Source organism: Paramormyrops kingsleyae, chromosome 6, assembly GCF_048594095.1.
Source record: "Paramormyrops kingsleyae isolate MSU_618 chromosome 6, PKINGS_0.4, whole genome shotgun sequence".
Taxonomy (NCBI): Eukaryota; Metazoa; Chordata; class Actinopteri; order Osteoglossiformes; family Mormyridae; genus Paramormyrops; species Paramormyrops kingsleyae.
This window is the reverse complement of record NC_132802.1, coordinates 1833014-1846534: the sequence shown is the minus strand read 5'-3', so window position 1 is coordinate 1846534 and position 13521 is coordinate 1833014. Positions and strand designations below refer to the sequence as shown.

Genomic DNA, 13521 nt, shown 5'->3' with positions numbered 1-13521 from the left:
AAACGGCATTAAAGAATGGATGTTACATTATTAAAATGCTGTTTTCTGTTTACTTGTCTGTCGTACCTTACAAATTGCCCATCAGATACCTTAAGCAGAGCCAGATGTGCAGCTAGCAAAAGCTCATTATAGCTTATTTAATGCCTACTATGGCGTTCATCACAACATCATCATAACACGAAGATGGAAAACGTGATTACACCCCCCTACCTGGCCGGCAGGCTGTAGCTGTAACTGTAGGACTTTCGTCCTGACTGATCCGAGTCCGAGGTCAGAGAGGCTTCTCTATTGTACCTTTGAGGGATGTTTCCGGGCATAACTGCCAAGTATTTAGTTGCACAAATGGTTAACTGGGTGAAGTCAGCTGTGCAAGTGGCTTTGGATTAAGACATCTGCTCAGCAAGCTGTTTAAAAAAGTTAGCGCCACGGAAGACAGCACAGTGCCACGTGGCAAAAAGGGGATTAATAGCGGATTCACTTAATAATCTCTCTCGTTATGTAATCTCTTGCTATTTCTGTCATAACGTTGCTTGCATTATGAAAATACTCTATGATCATATTTGTAAGCATGTCACCCAGACCACAGAAACAATTTAAGCCACTTAATAAGAATGTACCTATTTCTTGTCTTAATACATTATTGGGCTTATACGAGGATTGACTTGACAGTATATGCATTCAGTGTGAGATGAGTAGTGTTTCAGATGGTTTAACAGATCTTTATTTTCTCCGCGTTGGAGAAAGTCGTTACGATCAAGAACACGAATATAGCACATACTGTATCTGGCATTGTTACCAAACTGCGAATATGGAAATACAAGCGTGTAAAGAGAAAATAACATGATATCATCATATGAGCCAGGAAACCCAAACATTTGAGGTATATAGTTTTAGATTTATAATGGAATAATATAGATTCCGTGCGCGCGAGAGTCTGACAGCGCGAGTGTCTCACCGGATGCGTGTGAGAGACGTGAACCCCGCATGGGTGCGTCTTCCTTCGTTCTGCTAAAGCGGACACTTAACAGAGACCGAGTTTCAGCAGCTCAGCAAAAGCAAATATTGTGGGAGAAATCAGGGGCGACTGTGCAGGCGCCGCTGCAGGTGAGGGATGCGGCCGTCAGCCACTTTGTGATTAATTAAACAACAATGACGCTTAAGATCTCCTTGACCCAGTGGTCACCAGAGGTCAAACACAAACCGTTTAATATTTTCCCTTTGAAATCAATATCGTTATGCACGCGGGCTTAACGACAAGTATCGTTTTGAACAAAACCATGTCTCACATAGGATATTCTTAAATACAAAAAACTCCTTAGATGGTAAGAATTATTTAGCGAATCCTTGCACATAAACCATACACAACGCCCGGGCAATTTGCATATTTTATCTTCTAACATACATATTATTTCGTGGCTCATTTATAAAAAGATCAATTGCAAGTTCGTCTTCATCCTAGGAGAGAGTTCAAGTGCAGGTCGAAAAATCGATCTTTTTTGAGTTTCCTGTCCTTTTCTGCTCGGATCAGCACAGATGGAAAAAAGAATAGCAAGGACAATTTGTTTAATATACGAGAATAAATAATTCCCAAAGAAAGCCATTAACGCTACGACATCTACTTCCAGCCAACGCTCCTCCCTGCGCCCCCCCGTCCCGATCCCCCGCTCCATGTCACTCAGGGGACAAATCCCTGTCATGCACCGTTTTCAATATCGTCCCTGTCCTCGAAACATTCTGGGTAAATTAAGGAAAATATCTACTTCCGATCAAGATTAGGTTATTGATCTTCCAACCGGGTTAAAAAAAATAGAAAAAGAATCAAATCACACTTTTGTAAAATTATGCGAAAATTGATTTAACTGTCCAAAAGGGGTCTTGTAAGCTATCTTAATAGCCGCCAAAATTAAAAAGAAAGTATTGTTGAATGAAAGACACCAGAATATGCATAAAAATAAGATATATTTAACAGCTAAACCGCATTGAAAATCACTCACAAATAAGCGCTATATATATGACTTCTTTTTTTATTTCCTCTGCTATGATTTAATTTGTAAAATTGCAGGCACGAATTTCAATTCATAACCTGCGAAAACTGTTACACCTTTAAACACATAAACGAAATAACGGAAGCGCGAAACGCTCATTAATAATATTTTTCCTTGCATTTTGCGGTAATACTTATTTCCAAAACACAAAACCTCTCACTGATAAATATTAATTTGAACCTTCATGATGTATTTGAAAATTCCTGCTAAAATGTCACCACATGGAACATTAATGTAATATTTCAAGACCTGAGAGCAATACTCATATTGATTGCATTTATTTGACTCTGGGGAGGAGAAATAATTCTTCGATGTGGGACACATCTGGTAGCCAAAGACGCAGGAATGGAATGAGAAAACGCTAAATAACAATAAAAAATAATAGGACCTGTATTAAAATACGTCACGTCGACGCTGTTTTAATGTGACTTACTTTTTTTTTAAGGCGGAGCTCAATTAGTGTTTTACTGCGCTTATTTTGACTACGTTTCGTTTGCTGTGGTGTTTTTGCATGGATGAAGCATTAAATGGTTTGATTCACATCTATTACTGCCTTCTCCTTGCACTGGCAAATGACATTGTACTTGTAAAGCAGTGTCAGATGATGCAGGGCAAGTGCGGAACTACAGAGTCATTGAAGTTTTACCTTTTCGTCATATTGATAAAGTATTATGCGATTACAAATAAGTAGATGCGCGCGTCTCGGATGTACTCACTTCTTTCTAGTTTAAGCAGAGACAGGCAAGTTTGGCGGTGTCTCTGTCCTGAATAGATACTTTTGCCATTAACAATATTGACTATCATTAAGAAGGGCGTCTGTCTGTCGTTGTGCGAACGGAACGAAATCTGAGTCACGCCTTGACCCTGACCCCAAACTTCAGCTTAAGCGCCAGTTTAATTTGCCGATCACTAACAAATACCCGCGTACACGCCGAGATATTGCCACCTTTAAGCTTATATTTGTTACTATAATAATTGTTTCATACAGCCTGTAATATTACTGGAACACATACATTGAATACGGTGAAGGTTTTGTTTTGGTAAATAATTGCAAAATTGTATTAGATTTCAGAAATATTTGAAAACATGTATTTGGTAGATTACGGATGACAGGATTTCAAACGTAAAATAATACTGAAGCCTACTATATCATTCTGCTCCGGTAATACTTTATTTAAATCTATAACGTAAGAATAACCCACAATCTAGTCCAGGGAAATATTAAAGAAAATTGCTTTTAAAAACACGAGAAATTTTACTCCTAAACACCATATATGTAAAAAAAAATAAGCATATGGTTGCACCAGGCACATGGTTAATTCATTTATATTTGTTACATTTACGCAAACTTTCATGCAAAAGAAAGTTGATGACTAGGCTATCTCCTCTTTACATCTTTAAACTAAAAGGGTAATACTGAAAAGGCCTGGAAAGGTTATATTCTCACTCAACAGCTTCATTGTCGCTTAGCGGAGCTGCCAAAATATTTTGATGGCTTGTACAAGACGCGTTTAGTACAAGTTTCCTTTTTGGAACTAGAACGGCATTCCTCTCTTTTCGCTCGGTATGAATTATGTATAGCTAAAGCGCCCCCTACTGTCCTGCAGCAAGCACAGCTGCCACTGACCGTATTGAATATGTATCAGAGAAGGTACGCTACATTTCCTTACACTGTCATTTACGCGATCTTTTGTATTACTAGGCTTTGGAATTTTAATATGTTGCTGAAACGATCAACCAGCCTTGAAGTACATTTAGAAGTAAACAAAATAGCAGTTCTTTAAACGGAAATCTGGTAGATTCTTCCTTCCATGTCCGAGTTCAGTTTGATTATAAATGTCACGGATTCGTATTTGTTCTAATTCGTTCCAGTGATTCGTATCATAACTGTTTCTGATGCTTGAAAAAGTAATGAAAGCTTTACATTGGTTAAAATTCAAACACCTTAAAAACTTTTGATATGTGTTAGTCTACTTGTATTCTTTAATATAATGTACGTGACATATTATAGCAGGCTAACAAAACACGACGCAGCTGAATGCAGCCCATATTCGCGTAGACCTAGTTTACGATGTTTACATGAAAGCAGCTAAACCGCGAGGCTCGTTTGCTAATGCCTATTAATTCACTTTAATTTTTGAAATTTGAGGGTTATCGCCATAAAAGCGCTGTGATACAGTTGGTTACAGAAGCTCGTAGTATCCAGAAAAGTTTCGTTTACGCTAAATGAAAATTAATGTAGAGCATATTTGAAATACATTAACAAATATCGATAGTAAAACGTAATAATTCAATCTAAAATAAGATAAACACGATTCTTCAAATTGTCGGCGATGAAGTGAAAGTACATTTTGTTATGAAGAATCATTCGTTTTCTGTCCTGTTATAATCAAAGAATGACACTTAAAGATAATTTTAAAAAGAAGACGATGGAAAACAAAAACGATGACCTCATTACAGTGCCCTCCCAGTCGACAGAAAGCTTCATCTCAGGTTATTGGAGCCGAATATTTTCCATTGAGGTGTGAGCTAAGGACGTGCATCGTACCAGGGATGGGCAAAAGAAATCTAAACAATGCATTAAAAAAGCAAAGACAAAAGCAGTTCTAGTCCCCTGATCCAGTGAGAGACATAAGGGAAGCTGGCCTTTGTATCAATACAGGGAGTGAGGGGAAATCAGGGCGTGTCGTTACCTTGTTTAGATTGCGGATATTTTCAATAAAAATATATATCAAAGACGAGGTACCTGTTGATTCTATGCCCCACCTGGTCCCCAAACACGAATCACAGGAATAACCCGCCGTGTTTCTGTCTTACTGAAAAGAGGAGTAACAGATGTCAAAAGCAAAGTCCGCAGCGTAAGTGCAGGGAGGATGCGCTTCTTTTCGTGTGTGTGTGAAAAGCGCATTTCACGTTAATATGCGCTGGTGATGAAACGTGGCGTGTTACCTGGGCACCATAAATCCCCACGCGGCCCTGGATTTTGTTAGACTGCTCGTTGATTAAAGATAACTTTGCTTAGCGTTTCCCTTTTAGAAGATGTTTTTCGCCGCCAGTCACAGAAAACTATGCTAACCATCTACATTTGATATCCGTGATTCTAGAGTACAGCATGAGTGTAGTGTAATACTAGCATTGTTTTCTTAAGTCATGGTCGTTTTGTACCTTTCATGTGAGCTTCACCTTGGCTGAAGAATTTCAGTTTCTGGTTGAAGTGATTCCATTATTTAGAGCAAGCAAGATGTACAGGTCCTGCTAGTTGTGAGGATCAATGATATATTTAGCCCTAGTCTGGTTGTTTCTGATGTTACACACCTATGTCCCATCGAAGGCAGCCGCCCTCCCTACGCACTACAGGTTACTGTCCCATTCAAGGCAGCCGCCCTGTCTACGCACTGCAGGTTACTGTCCCATCCAAGGCAACCGCCCTGTCTACGCACTGCAGGTTACTGTCCCATCCAAGGCAGCCGCCCTCCCTACACACTGCGGGTTACAGTCCCATCCAAGGCAGCCGCCCTCCCTACACACTGCGGATTACTGTCCCATCCAAGGCAGCCGCCCTGTCTACGCACTGCGGATTACTGTCCCATCCAAGGCAACCGCCCTCCCTACACACTGCGGGTTACAGTCCCATCCAAGGCAGCCGCCCTCCCTACACACTGCGGGTTACAGTCCCATCCAAGGCAGCCGCCCTCCCTACACACTGCGGATTACTGTCCCATCCAAGGCAGCCGCCCTGTCTACGCACTGCGGGTTACTGTCCCATCGAAGGCAGCCGCCCTCCCTATGCACTGCGGATTACTGTCCCATCCAAGGCAACCGCCCTCCCTACACACTGCGGATTACTGTCCCATCCAAGGCAACCGCCCTCCCTACACACTGCGGATTACTGTCCCATCCAAGGCAGCCGCCCTGTCTACGCACTGCGGGTTACTGTCCCATCGAAGGCAGCCGCCCTCCCTATGCACTGCGGATTACTGTCCCATCCAAGGCAGCCGCCCTCCCTACACACTGCGGATTACTGTCCCATCCAAGGCAACCGCCCTCCCTACACACTGCGGATTACTGTCCCATCCAAGGCAGCCGCCCTGTCTACGCACTGCGGGTTACTGTCCCATCCAAGGCAGCCGCCCTCCCTATGCACTGCGGGTTACTGTCCCATCCAAGGCAGCCGCCCTCCCTACACACTGCGGATTACTGTCCCATCCAAGGCAGCCGCCCTGTCTACGCACTGCGGGTTACTGTCCCATCGAAGGCAGCCGCCCTCCCTACACACTGCGGGTTACTGTCCCATCGAAGGCAGCCGCCCTGTCTACGCACTGCGGGTTACTGTCCCATCCAAGGCAGCCGCCCTCCCTACGCACTGCGGGTTACTGTCCCATCCAAGACAGCCGCCCTTCCTACGCACTGCGGGTTACTGTCCCATCCAAGGCAGCCGCCCTCCCTACGCACTGCGGGTTACTGTCCCATCCAAGACAGCCGCCCTCCCTAAGCACTGCGGGTTACTGTAAGATTCGGAGGGGGCACTTGACAGGCATCCTTAAATATGTAAATTATGTCAAATTGTGTGTGTCATTTACACTTGTTTTTGCAGTAGACACATAATTTGGGAAACGTAAAATGCGTTGCAGTAACCCAGTATACACATATTTATTGACTGGGTTCAGACTGTGTACCCCTCTCACTGGAACCACAGCAGATCATGGAGATTTACCAAAGTTTCCCAGTGAAGACACTATTGTTGTCAAACAGCATTATAGCTTTGATGTAACAGTGGCAAAGCCTGCTTATCTGTGCTTTTTCACACCAATGTCAGGTTAAATGCAGCCGGTGGAACCTTAGGAAATGGGTCAGTGAGCTCAGAGCTGCTTTGGCTGGGCATCTGGAAGTTGGTTTCTTGACCGAAGACTAAGAGGATCATGTAAGAAGCGGATACCGCGGCCAGCTGACCCCCCCCCCCCCCCAATGGTGGTCTGGACAGCTACTATGCTGGGGTGCCTTTTTAGGCTCATTGGAGCATAGGAGTGTAATTTGTCTTGTCGGGGGGTCCTGGGCATTTCTACATCTCAGTGCCCTCTCTCCCACATTATGTCCAGCCCTGAGGTCGCCAATCGCTTGCTTAACTTGACACATAATTACAATGGAAGTGTGTGTGTGTGTGTGTGTATGTGTGTGTGTGTGTGTGTGTCTGCGTGCTATATGGGTGCCACAGCCGGCGATGCTGAGAAAACCTGCCAAGGTTCCGCAGCTCCTACTGCCTCTGCTCCAGCCAGGATCCCTGATTAGAACAAGCCATGCTCATGCGGGCCAGCTACTCTAAAGAGGCCTCGTGGAGAATCGTACCTCACTGCAAGTCAAACCGCAGTGGCCAGCACTAAGGGGGCATGCACCTCTAACACCTTTATTACATTACCAGCAACATTTTACCACTTAGCAGCTGCTTTCACCAGGGAGCAATTCATGCCTCACTTACACAGCTGGATGCTGAGCCAGCCTCTATGCCTCGCTTACACAGCTGGCTGCTGAGCCAGCCTCTATGCCTCGCTCACACAGCTGGATGCTGAGCCAGCCTCTATGCCTCGCTTACACAGCTGGATGCTGAGCCAGCCTCTATGCCCCGCTTACACAGCTGGATGCTGAGCCAGCCTCTATGCCTCGCTCACAGCTGGCTGCTGAGCCAGCCTCTATGCCTCACTCACACAGCTGGATGCTGAGCCAGCCTCTATGCCTCGCTTACACAGCTGGATGCTGAGCCAGCCTCTTTGCCTCGCTAACACAGCTGGATGCTGAGCCAGCCTCTATGCCTCGCTAACACAGCTGGATGCTGAGCCAGCCTCTATGCCTCGCTCACAGCTGGCTGCTGAGCCAGCCTCTATGCCTCGCTTACACAGGTGGCTGCTGAGCCAGCCTCTATGCCTCGCTTACACAGCTGGATGCTGAGCCAGCCTCTATGCCTCGCTCACAGCTGGCTGCTGAGCCAGCCTCTATACCTCGCTTACGCAGCTGGATGCTGAGCCAGCCTCTATGCCTCGCTTACACAGCTGGATGCTGAGCCAGCCTCTATGCCTCGCTTACACAGCTGGATGCTGAGCCAGCCTCTATGCCTCGCTCACAGCTGGCTGCTGAGCCAGCCTCTATACCTCACTTATGCAGCTGGATGCTGAGCCAGCCTCTATGCCTCGCTTACACAGCTGGATGCTGAGCCAGCCTCTATGCCTCGCTTACACAGCTGGATGCTGAGCCAGCCTCTATGCCTCGCTCACACAGTTGGATGCTGAGCCAGCCCCTATGCCTCGCTAACACAGCTGGATGCTGAGCCAGCCTCTATGCCTCGCTCACAGCTGGCTGCTGAGCCAGCCTCTATGCCTTGCTCACACAGTTGGATGCTGAGCCAGCCTCTATGCCTCGCTAACACAGCTGGATGCTTAGCCAGCCTCTATGCTTCGCTCACAGCTGGCTGCTGAGCCAGCCTCTATGCCTCGCTTACACAGCTGGCTGCTGAGCCAGCCTCTATGCCTCGCTTACACAGCTGGATGCTGAGCCAGCCTCTATACCTCGCTTACACAGCTGGATGCTGAGCCAGCCTCTATACCTCGCTTACGCAGCTGGATGCTGAGCCAGCCTCTATACCTCGCTTACACAGCTGGATGCTGAGCCAGCCTCTATAACTCGCTTACGCAGCTGGATGCTGAGCCAGCCTCTATGCCTCGCTTACGCAGCTGGATGCTGAGCCAGCCTCTATGCCTCGCTTACACAGCTGGCTGCTTAGCCAGCCTCTATGCCTTGCTCACACAGTTGGATGCTGAGCCAGCCTCTATGCCTCACTCACACAGCTGGATGCTGAGCCAGCCTCTATGCCTCGCTTACACAGCTGGATGCTGAGCCAGCCTCTATGCCTCGCTCACAGCTGGCTGCTCAGCCAGCCTCTATGCCTCGCTTACACAGGTGGCTGCTGAGCCAGCCTCTATGCCTCGCTTACACAGCTGGATGCTGAGCCAGCCTCTATGCCTCGCTTACGCAGCTGGATGCTGAGCCAGCCTCTATGCCTCGCTTACACAGCTGGCTGCTTAGCCAGCCTCTATGCCTTGCTCACACAGTTGGATGCTGAGCCAGCCTCTATGCCTCGCTCACAGCTGGCTGCTGAGCCAGCCTCTATGCCTCGCTAACACAGCTGGATGCTGAGCCAGCCTCTATGCCTCGCTCACAGCTGGCTGCTGAGCCAGCCTCTATGCCTCGCTTACACAGCTGGCTGCTAAGCCAGCCTCTATGCCTCGCTTACACAGCTGGATGCTGAGCCAGCCTCTATGCCTCACTCACAGCTGGCTGCTGAGCCAGCCTCTATAACTCGCTTACGCAGCTGGATGCTGAGCCAGCCTCTATGCCTCGCTTACGCAGCTGGATGCTGAGCCAGCCTCTATGCCTCGCTTACGCAGCTGGATGCTGAGCCAGCCTCTATGCCTCGCTTACGCAGCTAGATGCTGAGCCAGCCTCTATGCCTCGCTCACAGCTGGATGCTGAGCCAGCCTCTATGCCTCGCTTACACAGCTGGCTGCTGAGCCAGCCTCTATGCCTCGCTTACACAGCTGACTGCTGAGCCAGCCTGTATGCCACGCTCACACAGTTGGATGCTGAGCCAGCCTCTATGCCTCGCTCACAGCTGGCTGCTGAGCCAGCCTCTATGCCTCGCTTACACAGCTGGCTGCTGAGCCAGCCGCTATGCCTCGCTCACAGCTGGCTGCTGAGCCAGCCTCTATGCCTCGCTTACACAGCTGGCTGCTGAGCCAGCCGCTATGCCTCGCTTACACAGCTGGATGCTGAGCCAGCCTCTATGCCTCGCTTACACAGCTGGCTGCTGAGCCAGCCGCTATGCCTCGCTTACACAGCTGGATGCTGAGCCAGCCTCTATGCCTCGCTCACACAGCTGGATGCTGAGCCAGCCTCTATGTCTCGCTTACACAGCTGGATGCTGAGCCAGCCTCTATGCCCCGCTTACACAGCTGGATGCTGAGCCAGCCTCTATGCCTCGCTCACAGCTGGCTGCTGAGCCAGCCTCTATGCCTCACTCACACAGCTGGATGCTGAGCCAGCCTCTATGCCTCGCTTACACAGCTGGATGCTGAGCCAGCCTCTATGCCTCGCTCACAGCTGGCTGCTCAGCCAGCCTCTATGCCTCGCTTACACAGGTGGCTGCTGAGCCAGCCTCTATGCCTCGCTTACACAGCTGGATGCTGAGCCAGCCTCTATGCCTCGCTCACAGCTGGCTGCTGAGCCAGCCTCTATACCTCGCTTACGCAGCTGGATGCTGAGCCAGCCTCTATGCCTCGCTTACACAGCTGGATGCTGAGTCAGCCTCTATGCCTCGCTTACACAGCTGGCTGCTGAGCCAGCCTCTATGCCCCGCTTACACAGCTGGATGCTGAGCCAGCCTCTATACCTCGCTTACGCAGCTGGATGCTGAGCCAGCCTCTATGCCTCGCTCACAGCTGGCTGCTGAGCCAGCCTCTATAACTCGCTTACGCAGCTGGATGCTGAGCCAGCCTCTATGCCTCGCTTACGCAGCTGGATGCTGAGCCAGCCTCTATGCCTCGCTTACGCAGCTAGATGCTGAGCCAGCCTCTATGCCTCGCTCACAGCTGGATGCTGAGCCAGCCTCTATGCCTCGCTTACACAGCTGGCTGCTGAGCCAGCCTCTATGCCTCGCTTACACAGCTGACTGCTGAGCCAGCCTGTATGCCACGCTCACACAGTTGGATGCTGAGCCAGCCTCTATGCCTCGCTCACAGCTGGCTGCTGAGCCAGCCTCTATGCCTTGCTCACACAGTTGGATGCTGAGCCAGCCTCTATGCCTCGCTCACAGCTGGCTGCTGAGCCAGCCTCTATGCCTCGCTTACACAGCTGGCTGCTGAGCCAGCCGCTATGCCTCGCTCACAGCTGGCTGCTGAGCCAGCCTCTATGCCTCGCTTACACAGCTGGCTGCTGAGCCAGCCGCTATGCCTCGCTTACACAGCTGGATGCTGAGCCAGCCTCTATGCCTCGCTCACAGATGGCTGCTGAGCCAGCCTCTATACCTCGCTTACGCAGCTGGATGCTGAGCCAGCCTCTATGCCTCGCTTACACAGCTGGATGCTGAGCCAGCCTCTATGCCTCGCTCACAGCTGGCTGCTGAGCCAGCCTCTATACCTCGCTTATGCAGCTGGATGCTGAGCCAGCCTCTATGCCTCGCTTACACAGCTGGATGCTGAGCCAGCTTCTATGCCTCGCTTACACAGCTGGATGCTGAGCCAGCCTCTATGCCTCGCTTACACAGCTGGATGCTGAGCCAGCTTCTATGCCTCGCTTACACAGCTGGCTGCTGAGCCAGCCTCTATGCCTCGCTTACACAGCTGACTGCTGAGCCAGCCTGTATGCCTTGCTCACACAGTTGGATGCTGAGCCAGCCTCTATGCCTCGCTCACAGCTGGCTGCTGAGCCAGCTTCTATACCTCGCTTATGCAGCTGGATGCTGAGCCAGCCTCTATGCCTCGCTTACACAGCTGGATGCTCAAGGTGCCTCTTTACCTCACTCACACAGCTGGATGATTAGCCAGCCTCTTTGCCTTGCTCACAAAGCCAGATGCTGAAGCTGCCTCTTTGCCTGGCTCACACAGCCCGATGCTGAAGCTGCCTCTTTGCCTTGCTCACACAGCTGGATGCTCAAGGTGCCTCTTTACCTCACTCACACAGCTGGATGATTAGCCAGCCTCTTTGCCTTGCTCACAAAGCCATATGCTGAAGCTGCCTCTTTGCCTGGCTCACACAGCCAGATGCTGAAGCTGCCTCTTTGCCTTGCTCACACAGCTGGATGCTCAAGGTGCCTCTTTACCTCACTCACAGCTGGATGATTAGCCAGCCTCTTTGCCTTGCTCACACAGCCAGATGCTGAAGCTGCCTCTTTGCCTGGCTCACACAGCCAGATGCTGATGCTGCCTCTTTGCCTGGCTCACACAGCCAGATGCTGAAGCTGCCTCTTTGCCTTGGTCACACAGCTGGATGCTGAAGCTGCCTCTTTGCCTTGCTCACACAGCTGGATGCTCAAGGTGCCTCTTTGCCTTGCTCACACAGCTGGATGCTCAAGGTGTCTCTTTGCCTCACTCACACAGCCAAATGCAGTTAATAGTTGCCTCATTTTTCAGGAAGCACCTTTCCAATGTGAGAGAATGACATGTCTACACTATTTTCCATTGTATGCTTTATGGTCGAAGGCTTGTGTATAGTCTGTATCAGGTATTCTACAGGATGTCCGAGTCACTGACTGAGCGTCAAACATGCCAAAAATGAATTCCTGGTACTTTCTAAGTTTGTGGACAACTAGACAGCAATCCTGATTGTGACTCTGCTGTTGCAGGTAATCCAGTTACATGGTTCATGGGTTTTATTGGTGCTGGTCCCAGGGTGCAGAAATGACCCCGTGGCGTGTAAAGGTGAGTCGTTGGCTCTCTGATTATTGCAGTTTATTTAGCATTTGTTTTGTAAGCCTGTTCCAAACTCGAGTCCTGTTCCACCAGTGGGGGGTGATTCTGCTGAGCCCAGGAACCATGGGAAGGTGATTGCGTGGCTAAGGGCACTGCTGGCTCAGAGCAGCCATGGTGTTAATTGTGTTCCGCAGATTCTTTCTGCTTGGCTGTAGAAGAGTACAAGACCCATATATTGTTGTGACTGGGCCAGCAGGCAGACTAGAGAGTGAGGTCAGTATAGAGGGGGTTTTTTCGCTTGCTTACAGTTACTCCCCTTTCATGGGGGGCTTAGAATAGTCCAACCTCTCTATATCTGTATATTTCACTGGGGTGCCTCTGGTGAAGTCCTGTGCTTAATGGTGGAACAGCAGAGCTTCTCCTGGCACTTGAATCAACAACCTTCATGTCAAATCCAGCTCCTTAGCACCAGCTTATCTGCTAACCAGGCACATGGCTTGGAGCAGCAGACTGACATGTGTAGGAGTGGAAGGAGAAAGAAAAGGAAAAACTGGCAAAATAACTGTCAAGGAACGAAGACAGGCTGAAGTTATTAATATATGACAAACATCACTAACAGTCTCCGCATGATATCTGACACACTATGGTTTTCATAACGTGCTGCTGTGGTACAAAAGAGGCAATTAATTGCAAGCTGAAGTATGTATTCCCTTGGCTGGATTTAACTCAACGAGGCATAATCATATACATGAGAGTCACAGTCACTGCTGAGGATTGTGTTTCCAAAAGAGGGGCTCGCAGTTTGGCTGGGAGGGGTTATTTGAATAGCCTGCCTGCCTTTGCTGTAACTGAAACAAGCTGCAGTGATTCCACCGAGTCCCGACACCCCATAATTTGAAAGTAATAATAATAAAGGCAACTGTGTCCATGTTTGTGGGTCCGGTGTTGATAACTAGCAGAGCTGTTAGCCCTATTGACAGGAAGTACTATAAAATCAAACTTAGATGTGACCAGACACATGTCAT

The 13521-nt window shown here is 48.9% G+C and overlaps 1 long non-coding RNA gene across 1 annotated transcript; it reads left to right on the top strand.

Moving 5' to 3' along the window:
• Positions 1-1040: 1040 nt before the first annotated feature.
• Positions 1041-13304, top strand: LOC111834310 (uncharacterized). Its single transcript, XR_002835981.2, has 4 exons — positions 1041-1104; positions 12430-12505; positions 12691-12769; positions 12955-13304. It is a non-coding gene; the product is annotated as an uncharacterized lncRNA (long non-coding RNA).
• The last annotated feature ends 217 nt before the right edge of the window (positions 13305-13521 follow it).